The sequence below is a fragment of the Gadus morhua genome, unplaced genomic scaffold (genome assembly GCF_902167405.1).
Source record: "Gadus morhua unplaced genomic scaffold, gadMor3.0, whole genome shotgun sequence".
NCBI classification, from domain to species: Eukaryota; Metazoa; Chordata; class Actinopteri; order Gadiformes; family Gadidae; genus Gadus; species Gadus morhua.
This window is the reverse complement of record NW_021964146.1, coordinates 410,961-422,619: the sequence shown is the minus strand read 5'-3', so window position 1 is coordinate 422,619 and position 11,659 is coordinate 410,961. Positions and strand designations below refer to the sequence as shown.

Genomic DNA, 11,659 nt, shown 5'->3' with positions numbered 1-11,659 from the left:
TTGTTTAAGAAAGAAAAAAGGATTCTTTCTGTGGCGTGTCGATAACTCGGATCTCCAGGTTTCCTTTCGTTATGCTTCCATCTCGCTGATTTCAGATTCGCCTGTCATCGTGTGACCGGTGGTCTGCAGTGTTTATTAAAGTCTAGACATCTCCGAATGCTTTGCAACCGTTCTCCACGGGAACACGCGTGGGCATCGTTCAGCCCACCTGAACGTGTTCAACTCATACTTACCTGGCAAGGGAGATACCATGATCAAGAAGGTGGTTCACCCATAGCGAGGCTCAGCCATTGCACTGAGGCTGTTGCTGACCCGTGCGAATTCCCCAAATGTGGGAATCTCGATTGCATAATTTCTGGTAGTGGGGGACTGCGTTCGCGCTCTCCCCTGATCATGTTGTTCTAAAGAATTAATAGCTATGAATGGCTTCATCGTGCTATATTGTAGTCCATACCATGTTTTGCATCGCTACGTTTCTTCAAAAGATCACGCAAACGATGACGCCCAAGCAGTGTAATGCATTGCGTTCAAATATGGAACTCTGAGTCTGGAATAACGCATTCATTCATTCATTCATTCATTCATTCATTCATTCATTCATTCATTCATTCATTTCTTTCATTCATTATGGATCCAATCATTGTTTCTGTACAAGTCCCGTCTCTGGCCATGGTAGAACTCTCACTCCTTACGTGCTCCTCTTGTATAAATACTAATATGGTCCCGACAATTCTTGGTTACGGCCATACCACCCTGAGCACGCCCGATCTCGTCTGATCTCGGAGGCTAAGCAGGGTCCGGCCTGGTTAGTACTTGGATGGGTGACCCCCTGGGAATGGCTGATGACCCCCCAAAGTCCCTATCCCTCAACCCAGGGATCGCTCATAAAGGATCCGCTAGTCTGCTGAATGTTTTGTTTATTATTTTCATACTTTGAGTTGATGTAGCTGATGAGATTCATATTATCAAGTGGAAAAGTGTTTAATTGTTACATTTTTGGGCTGAATTAAGAAAAATAATAAGAATGTATTCAGTGCACTCACTTTGTCTGGATGACAGAGCCATTCACAGAACTCATTATTTTGACCACACAGGGAGTGCAGCCAGCAAAGTGGGGGTGTATTCACACCTCTGGTTGCGGGAGAGAAGACACAAGGACTTCTAATTTCTTTGGTGTGTTTTTTCTTTCCACTACCCCACCCCTTGTGAAAGCCAAGCACACAGAGACTCAAATTCTTTTACAACTTTTATTTTTCACCCAGAATGGGTTTCATTGAAAAGGCAATGCATATAAAACACAAGTAAACAAGATCTGTTTAATTAAAAGCTCGCCCACCACAACAAGGTACAGATCTACAGGCGAGAACACGAGAGCATGAGACGAGAGACAAACATGTACTACCATTTGCAAACATTTAGTTAAACATGGAGCTGACAGACATGCACACATCAAAAGGAAAGGCACATATAAATAACATTAATAATAATGCAAAAATCTCAACAATTGAAGAACACACACTTGTACTTAAAGGGGTAGTTCGGAATTTTGGACATAGGGCCTGATTCCGAAGTGAGCATTGGTATTCTATATCACTGGAGACAGTTTTCAACACATTTCATTCAGTCCTTCTAGTTGCAGAGTTCGCTCGTGCTAGGCTAGCGCAAGTCAACGGGCAATGCTAGCCTGCTATTAAAAGCAGTCTTACCCACTCCACAGTACACCCGAGGTAAATCAATTATAACGACAGACTATACATCTAAATGTCTGTGTTGATAGAATAACGTTAGAAATAAAACTAACCATGCATCGCATGAATCATCGAGGGACTACTTTCTCAGCAGAAGCGGAATTCTACTATGCGCTGGTTAGGTTTGTAACCGAATCACGACAGAAGAACGTAAACAGAGAAGCGTGGGACAGAAGCGCAATTGAACGACTAGGCAACATGATGGTTCAGTGTGCTTTTAGAAATTGTAGAAATAAACGGTACAGATGGGCACCACAAAGTTTCCACCAATTTCCAGTGCGAGATCCAGAAAGGACTCAACTGTGGCTTGTTGCTGCTGGCTTTGACATCAAAACACCGGCTCGTACATGTACGGTTCGTTGGATACAACAAATTCCTCATAATCGTCTTCAAAAGCAGATGCATCGCTAACTCCTCCAAACGTGGCCATATCTTGTTAATTTAATACGCTTGTAGAATTCCTTCGTTCACTGTACTCTGCGTTTGTAGCAATGACAGCGGCAGGTAACCTAGGTATCAGTCCGCCGCTGCCGTAGCCTACGTACAGGAATATAAACACTGCTGCTGAGACCCCGCAATTCCCTCAAAATGCAATGCAATGCAAGGTTGGTTTTATTTCTAACATTATTCTATAAACAGACATTTAGATGTATAGTCTGTCGTTATAATTGATTTACCTCGGGTGTACTGTGGAGTGGGTAAGACTGTTTTTAATTGCAGGCTAGCATTGCCCGTTGACTTGCGCTAGCCTAGCACGAGCGAACTCTGCAACTAGAAGGACTGAATGAAATGTGTTGAAAACTGTCTCCAGTGATATAGAATACCAATGCTCACTTCGGAATCAGGCCCTATGTCCAAAATTCCAAACTACCCCTTTAAGATACAAGTCAACAATTGGCTTGTACAGGCTAAAGTGCAATAATGAACATGATTATCCAAAGACTCAGGTGACCAATCAACAAATAAAGGCTCAAGCTGTTCCTCCCTTTTGTGTTTTTTTGTGTTTTCTTTAGCAAACTTTTGTTAAAACTGAAGCAGACAAATACATACAAACATCACAAACACATGAAGCTGACAAAGACAAACAACATGCATGACAAAAACACAGATTATCTGAACATGAACAACCACTAAAGGGTATGTAAACTGATTGTGTTAGATTGGAACTGATTAAGGTTAAAAAGATTGGCCTTGATATTGAAAATAGACCAGAATGGATACTACAAAGTTTTTTATACGTTTTTTTGCATTTTTTTGAACGATATAAATAAATAGATAGTGCTTGCTGAAGCACTTTAATAACCCACACAAAGACAGAGACAAACACACACAAACAAGCCTCTTTCTCTCTCTTACAGATGGCACAGGAACAGTGGCATCACAGAGGTAAGTTATTCACAAACACACACACACACACACACACACACACACACACACACACACACACACACACACACACACACACACACACACACACACACACACACACACACACACACACACACAGTCCTCCTTTCCAACTCTGCATCCACGACACTCTTAAAGAGTTCAAAGTTGTCATACACCACATTGTCGAAGCCAGGGGTAGTGGACTTCCTAGTGGATGGACAGTAGGAAAACATTTTCTGAATGCTTCCAGCCACTTTGTCCTTGAAAGGGTTGTACCTCTTCCACTGTCCACCACAGTTTGGCATGTGGCAAGCCCCACATGGCCTTGAGGACTTGTTAGGCATGAATGCCTTGACTGTTGGTGCAGGAGGGACAAAGCTCTGGCTGCAGGATGTCCCACGAAACAGGACGGAGGGCGCCTGTGGCTGTGCGGGGAAGACCTGCAGTATGGGTGCTGCCGACACAGGGGGTGGGCCGTAGGTCAACGCAGCGGGTGGCCTCGGCTGGAGGTGGGTAGGCGCAGAAGGCCTCGGCAGAATGGGGGTGAGCGCAGCAGGCTTCGGCCGGGTGGAGGACGACAACCCAGTGGGCTGAACGGGTCGGTTCGCGGGAGTCACAGGCTGTGGCTCATCAACAAATAATCTGGAAACATAAAATACACATGTGATCAGTATTGATATGACGTGTGTGCTATTTGCTTTCCACAGCCAACAGGTGAAACAAAGTGCTTATGACAACTTACCTCCGCTTCTCACCACGTCTCTTTCCAGCCTCGTGATAGATGAGCCGGTACTGGACCTGAGGCCGGTCTGGCGGAGGGAGGGATGTTGGCAGCGCAGGAGCCTCCGGGAACGGTGCGTCCGACAGCACTTTCAGGTGAGGAGTCACCTTGTGGCCGAAGGAGCAGTCGCTCCTTCTGCCACTTCAGCAGCTCCTTCTGCTCTCCCTGCTGGCAGTACTGGAACAGCAGCCACACCAGCCAGCCGACATCATTCTCCACAAGCCACCTGAAGGTCTGACCGGCGTACTACCCGAACGTGATGACCAGCTGACCTTTCCACAGCTCAGCCCCCGACCTCTTGGCAGCCGCCTCTGCTGTCTTGAGATCCAGCCATTTAGGGTCAACAACAGTGCTGCTGCGGGCCTCTGCCACAGACCTTGCTGCCTCTGTACAGTACAGCCTGGCCTCTCCTTGCCGGTACAAAATGATGTTGGGGTACTGGTGTAGCTGTTGATGGCTGACCAGCGATGGTTTAGTGGCCAAGCTCTTCCCGCAGACATCACAGGTAAAGGTCTCCCTGGCGATGGCATGGATCTGGAATAACACTACTGTTTACCAGGTATGCAGCGCATCCCATGCAACAAGAGATTAACACGGTCGCCAAATTGCTTTATGTTACACTTACTCTCGCATCAGCTGTTGTCTAAACAGTCACATTTACCCAAATCAACACATATCCACATCAAATTGTCCAAGAAAACGTTTGCAGGTATGCGACGTATGCCCTTACTCATTGTAAACAGTGTCGTTAGCCGCGCCTAGCTATCGTTACAAAACACACATTAATCAGCTTATTATTTAAACGACCCCTGGGTACATATAGTCATGCCATACACCGTTGGAAAGCTTAGATTACCCCGATTAAAAGGAGACCACCCACGAGTAATATGGTTGCTCGCAGACAAAACGGCGATAGGTTGACTGAAGTCTACCCAGCAGCTAAAAACGCACCCTCTACGTCTTCCCTTTATACACAACGACCGTGTTATGACAAGGTCGAAATCTTTTCTCTTTCTACAAAATCGAAACAGCTTAATACAAACCTTAAAAAAAAGGTCGAATTATTAACTAGCAAACGGTGAAGGGGATACAATTTACCTGAGTGAAACCACGTGCTGTAAGCTATTTTCTTTTTCAACTCGAGCTCATTGGCTGCAATAGAGTTCCGGGTGTTGACGTTGTTGGGGCGGGGAAATCGTGGGCACCACCATTTTGGCAGTATTCGATAGTATTGTTGGTTTATTTATTTTTTAACATTTTTTTGGTGAAGCACTGCTTCACCTGTAGTCTTATAGAAGCCTCCACTGCTCCAAACTCTATTTGTGAAACATGCAGACGGCCTAGTGACACTGCCAGCAGGCAGCAGCAAAGAGATGTAGCGACCTCGGTTTATTTCTTCAGCTTTCACATACACACAAACACGCACACAGGGTGCTTGGTCATTCTTTTGTTTTGTTTTTTCGTTGTCTGTTAAACCGCCACGTGGGGCGACGTGTCTGGGAACCTCGCCTCTTGGTCTGAGCATGTGTGGCCATCGCTTCTCGGCCTTTTGGCTAAGATCAAGTGTAGTATCTGTTCTTATCAGTTTAATATCTGATACGTCCCCTACCCGGGGACCATATATTAAATTGATTTTTGGAACTGGGAGATGGAAAAGGGGCTTGCCCCGTCCACTCCACGCATCGACCTGGTATTGCAGTACCTCCAGGACCGGTGCACCCCTCTCTCACTGTGAAAAACAAAACTAAACTCCTCCTGAGAGTACACCCGTCCGCCTGTAGACAATAAAGTGTCATTTACAATTCATAAACGCACTGTTTACAATTATTCCAACGATATTCTGTTGTTTAAGAAAGAAAAAAGGATTCTTTCTGTGGCGTGTCGATAACTCGGATCTCCAGGTTTCCTTTCGTTATGCTTCCATCTCGCTGATTTCAGATTCGCCTGTCATCGTGTGACCGGTGGTCTGCAGTGTTTATTAAAGTCTAGACATCTCCGAATGCTTTGCAACCGTTCTCCACGGGAACACGCGTGGGCATCGTTCAGCCCACCTGAACGTGTTCAACTCATACTTACCTGGCAAGGGAGATACCATGATCAAGAAGGTGGTTCACCCATAGCAAGTCTGTAGTCGAGCGTTGTATGGGACACAGTGAATTGCGGACAGAACAAGCAGTCTAGCTAAGCCGGCCATGGCTTCATCAACTCCTCCGGCAGTTGCCATGGCCTTCCAACAGAATCGAAGGAATGCAGTGAGATTCAACCTCCTAGAAGACCTCGAAATGGACCGGCTTCAGTTCAGTCGACAAATTCTCCAGAAAGACCTTCAGTTTTCGACCAACGAACTGGATTACGTTTTTGCCTTCCCGGGTAAGAAGATATATGAAGTTGTCTTTACAACAGTGCAGAACTTTGACCTTTGTATGCAACGATTTGATGAGAAGAAGAGATCAGCACCGAGCTTCAAGAAGATCACAATGATACCGCTGGCAGAAAGAGATGTAAAGACGGTCCACGTGATTATCCTTTCTGAAAAAGTTAGAAATCAAGACGTGTGGACCTGGTTATCGAGGTTTTGCGATGTCACCAATGGAATGGAGGTTACCGACATCGATGGAGTAAAAACAGGAACCAGACGCTTCCAGGTGCGTTTACGACGGGCTGAGGGAGCAGTCCAACACATCCCTAACACGATCCAGCTGGGAGCATTCCGTGGCTCTGCATTCTACCCTGGCCAACCCAAGCAGTGCAGGAGGTGTGGAAGCCTGGACCATCTTGCAGCCTCCTGTCCTAGCAACAACTGCAAAAGGTGCAAAGCATCAGACCACAATACAGACCAGTGCACAACCCCACTAGAATGCAGTCTGTGTTCTTCAACCAGCCACAGATTCAGGGACTGTCCCAAGGCCTACTCCAACCGAGTGAAGCTCAACACTATCACCAACAACCTCCCGATGAACCAAGGTCTTAACGAGGACCAACCATTACACCAGGTGCTGCTCGTTCCCAAAGAACCGGATGCAGCCCCAGATAATGGACCAATATTGGACTGGGCTGCAGACCCCATACCGGATGATAATGTAGGGTCCACTGCCATCGACGCCACCCTTGCCCCAGCGATCGACCACCGGCCTGCACAGCAAGCGGAATCCACCCCCAGGCCAGAACAGGGCATCCAGCGAAGGAAATCTCCGGCAACTCTCCAGGAAGCAGGTGACATGTTAGAATCCCTGCTGGCTAACCTTCCTGATATCACAGATCCAGAAATGCCCGCTGAGAGGGGGAACCTGCTGTTGGAAGCACTAGAAACTCCTCCGGCTATACCATTGTTTGAAAGCCCACCCGACCAATCAGCACATTCCAAGAAACGTCAGATGAATTCTTCATCATCAGGTGAGCCATCTCTCCTGATGATTCCCACGTATCCCGGAACAAAATGGTCATCGTCCCTTGGAAAAAACCCCTCCTTTCTCGAAGACGAGCAGGTGGAGGCCTTTACTGCTGTCACACACATCAGGGAAACCCACAAGCCGGAGCCTCTAGCTAGACCCAAACGACCAAAAAAGATCAGGAAAGACCAAATATAGCTTTTGCCCCCCCCCCCACTCACTATCCTGATGCCTGTCCTCTCCATCTCATCCCTGAACACTAGAGGCCTTAATGACCCTGTGAAGTGCCTGACGGCTTTCACCTTTTTAAATAGTGAAAAACATGACATCTTTCTACTCCAAGAATGTAATATACCATACAGAGACGATTACAAGACATTTGAACAAAGATGGACCTTTGGCCAATCTGTATGGTCAGGGGACAACAAGAACAGAGCGTCAGGGGTTGTGGTTTTATTCAAAGGTAAAGATTTCTGCATAAAAAGGGTCAAACGAGTGATTGGTGGAAGACTGCTTTGTATTGACGTTGAATGGCACCAGCTAAAATTTAGAATAATCAATGTTTACTGTCCACCTGATCTAAATGAACGCCTAGAGGTTCTTAAAGAAATACAGCCGCTTCTTGTGTGTGGAAGCGATGTGATCCTGGGCGGGGACTTCAATTGTCTTATGGACAAAAAGGACAGAATGACCGTTGCTACGGTCAGACTTGACTCAAGTTCAGAAATGTTGAATAACCTCATCAAGGATTTTAAACTTAATGATACCTTTCGCTATAAGAACCCTAACACACCAGGCTATACATGGTCAAATGGCACCATTTGTTCACGTATTGATTTTCTGTTGACAACAAAGAACATTTTAGTTTCTGATGCAGCTGTTACCCCAGTTTTTTTCAGTGACCATTCAAAAATTGACTGCACAATAAGGTGCAATGTTAAGGCTCATACAAGCCAAAATCCCTGGAAATTAAATGTTTCATTACTCAAAGATCTAAAATTAGTAGAAAGACTAAAGGACAAGTTAAAAAGATGGATTTCACTGCAGTTTTTATTCCAGTCAGTCGGAGAGTGGTGGGAAGACTTAAAAAGTCGGACCAAAAACTTTTTCACACGAGAAGGGAAAAGAATTGCAATGAAAAAGCGTTTCAAATGCAAAAAACAACAGGCAAAGTTACAGCGTTTATATACGATGGCCCATTCAGGGTTTGATGTGGCAGTAGAGATTGTGAGGCTAAAGAAGGAGATGATAGCTGTTACTGCTGAGGATTCTAAAGGCCTGCTTATGCGTAGCAGGACTAAACACATGGAAGATAACGAAAAATGTTCCAGATACTTCTTTAGGAAATTAGCCAGACCCAGGAACACTATGTCATCCATTCTGAATGAGGATGGAATAGAAAAAACAGAAACTAAAGACATCCTTGCTTTAATACATACCTTTTATACTGAATTGTATAAAGAAGGGGTGACTGACATAAACGCCTTGGAAGACCTCTTGAGTTTCTTAAAGCCAAACGTCGGTATTGCCTCTGAACTCGAAAGTGACTTAACTGTAAATGAATTGACCAAAGCCATACAGAGCATGCAAGATAATAAGGCCCCAGGAGCTGATGGGTTACCCAAAGAATTTTATGTTACCTTTTGGGATGTATTAAAAGACCCACTTTTAGAGATGTTTAATGAAAGTTTGCATAGTAATAACCTACCATTATCCTTAAGAACAGGTATCATCTCCTTGCTTTACAAAAAAGGAGACAAAAAAGACATTAAGAACTGGCGCCCACTTACCTTGCTTGGTGTAGACAGAAAGATCCTTGCAAAAGCCCTTTTTTTCCGCCTGCAACAAGTGTCTGGGCAGATTGTGGGGGAAGAGCAGACATGTGCAATACCTGGAAGATACATGAGTGAAAGTCTTGCCTTAGTCAGAGATTCCTACCTCTACGCATGGGACCGCAGACTGCCATTATGTATATCCGCCTTAGATTTGGAAAAAGCATTTGACAAGGTTAGCCATACCTTCCTCAGGAAAGTCCTGGTTAAACTTGGTTTTGGGCCTCAGCTTAGAGCTTGGATTGACTTGCTGTATACTGACTGCTTAAGCAAGGTTGTTATCAATGGTCACTCCACTGACACCTTTGAAGTTTGCTCAGGAGTAAGACAGGGATGCCCATTGTCTGTTATGTTGTTTATATTCGCCATGGAGCCCTTGGCTCGGGCTATAAAGGAAGACCCTTCTATTCATGGTCTCCAAGTCCCTGGAAGCGGGGGACAGGAAGCCAAGCTATCCGTGTATATGGATGATCTAACAATATTATGCACAGACAATAAGTCAATCCTTAAAGTGCTATATTGGTGTGACCAATTCTCCGCCGCCTCTAGTGCCAAACTCAATAGGTCAAAAAGTGAAATCTTGTATCTTAATTGGCCTGAACCAAAATTTAACCACGGCCTGGTCCAAAGGGATGAGAGAATTAAGATTCTAGGACTAGAGATTGGGCAAAACATGGAAAATATTAATTGGGAGAAAAAACTACCAAAGATTAAAGGTAAACTGCTCCAATGGGAGCAAAGAAATCTCACCTTTACGGGGAAAGTACTGGTGATCAACTCAGAAATTGTTGCTTCTCTCACTTACCTTGCCGCAACAATTCCAGCCCCCAAGTATGTAATGACAGCCCTGAGAAGATGCATTTTTCAGTTTGTGTGGGGAGCGCAGCAAGAGAGAATTAGACGAGAGATAATGTATAGGCCATTACAGAAAGGGGGTAAAAATGTCCCTGATCTAGCAAAGAAAATGGAGGCTCTATTCCTGACGCCCATATTGCAGGCAGTACTAAACGAAAATAGGAGGAGTCTATGGCCAAATTTCGCCATGTTCTGGGTAGGCCATCAAGTCCTAAGGAAAGTGGGGTTAAGACCGTGCCTAAAAAGACCTCATGCAGAGAAGAGACCTCTGCTGTATGAAAGGGTGGTGACCTTTGTAAAGTCTGGAAAGTGGCGGGATGTTGGTCGGGTAGACCGAGCCTTCGTGGAGAGTTGTTTGAGCCCCGAACGGTCAAGACTGGTTACTGTTGGCGCGCTGGCTGAAGCCAGCTGCCTTAGGGTGTGGAGAAATGTCAACTCGCCATTTTTGCTCAACGCAGATAGAGATCTCGCTTGGCAGGCAGTTCAGAGGTGTCTCCCTACACGAGATTTTCTGAAGAGACGGGGGTCATCTAAGAGCGCAAGATGTCCCAGGGTGGGGTGTGGTGGAGACGAGGATGTTTCGCATTTGTTGTGGTCATGTGGGGTGGCTCGGAGGGTTTGGAGCTTATTGGGGCCTTGGCTGGGTGACCTGTTTAGAGTCCCAACGGAATCAGATGTCCTGTATGGGGTTATAAAGAGTGGGGATTGTAAGGGATGGGAAAGATGGTGGGCCTTGATTAATTGCACAAAAGAGTCGATGTGGAGGTGTCGTAACCTAATGGTGTACAAGAGCCTTTTGTTTTCAGCGGAATCAATCGTTAATTTGAGCATAACCTTGGTAAAGGATTATGTGTGGAGGGACAAGGAACGATATGGAATGGTGGTATGTAAGGAACTCTGGAAAATAGAGAACACTGAGTTATGTAGAATTTTGTGTTAACATTTGAATGCGTTGACCTTGCTGTAAAATGTAACTATTTTGCTTTTTAACCTTTGAATGTGTTTTGACCATGAAACCATGTTGTAAAATGTAACTCTGTGCCTGACTTAAATAAACGCCTAAAAATTGATTGGTTCACCCATAGCGAGGCTCAGCCATTGCACTGAGGCTGTTGCTGACCCGTGCGAATTCCCCAAATGTGGGAATCTCGATTGCATAATTTCTGGTAGTGGGGGACTGCGTTCGCGCTCTCCCCTGATCATGTTGTTCTAAAGAATTAATAGCTATGAATGGCTTCATCGTGCTATATTGTAGTCCATACCATGTTTTGCATCGCTACGTTTCTTCAAAAGATCACGCAAACGATGACGCCCAAGCAGTGTAATGCATTGCGTTCAAATATGGAACTCTGAGTCTGGAATAACGCATTCATTCATTCATTCATTCATTCATTCATTCATTCATTCATTCATTCATTCATTTCTTTCATTCATTATGGATCCAATCATTGTTTCTGTACAAGTCCCGTCTCTGGCCATGGTAGAACTCTCACTCCTTACGTGCTCCTCTTGTATAAATACTAATATGGTCCCGACAATTCTTGGTTACGGCCATACCACCCTGAGCACGCCCGATCTCGTCTGATCTCGGAGGCTAAGCAGGGTCCGGCCTGGTTAGTACTTGGATGGGTGACCCCCTGGGAATGGCTGATGACCCCCCAAAGT

The 11,659-nt window shown here is 45.3% G+C and overlaps 1 long non-coding RNA gene, 2 other non-coding genes and 3 pseudogenes across 4 annotated transcripts; 5 read left to right on the top strand and 1 right to left on the bottom strand.

Annotated features, from left to right (window-relative positions):
- The first annotated feature begins 225 nt into the window (after window positions 1-225).
- On the top strand, window positions 226-390 carry LOC115539254 (U1 spliceosomal RNA). Its single transcript, XR_003975782.1, has one exon. It is a non-coding gene; the product is annotated as a U1 spliceosomal RNA (small nuclear RNA).
- A 345-nt stretch (window positions 391-735) lies between these two features.
- Window positions 736-849, top strand: LOC115539248 (uncharacterized; annotated as a pseudogene).
- Window positions 850-3,186: 2,337 nt separating this feature from the next.
- LOC115539229 (uncharacterized) lies at window positions 3,187-4,906 on the bottom strand. 2 transcript variants are annotated; one of them, XR_003975767.1, is made up of 3 exons: window positions 4,775-4,906; window positions 3,880-4,452; window positions 3,187-3,779 (listed from the first exon to the last, which is right to left on the bottom strand). It is a non-coding gene; the product is annotated as an uncharacterized LOC115539229 (long non-coding RNA). The 2 variants fall into 2 exon arrangements; XR_003975766.1 differs by lacking the exon at window positions 4,775-4,906 and having other exon boundaries at window positions 3,880-4,723.
- Window positions 4,907-5,451: 545 nt separating this feature from the next.
- Window positions 5,452-5,642, top strand: LOC115539258 (U2 spliceosomal RNA). The gene has a single exon (XR_003975784.1). It is a non-coding gene; the product is annotated as a U2 spliceosomal RNA (small nuclear RNA).
- Window positions 5,643-11,056: 5,414 nt separating this feature from the next.
- LOC115539255 (uncharacterized) lies at window positions 11,057-11,192 on the top strand (annotated as a pseudogene).
- A 345-nt stretch (window positions 11,193-11,537) lies between these two features.
- Window positions 11,538-11,651, top strand: LOC115539247 (uncharacterized; annotated as a pseudogene).
- Window positions 11,652-11,659: the final 8 nt, after the last annotated feature.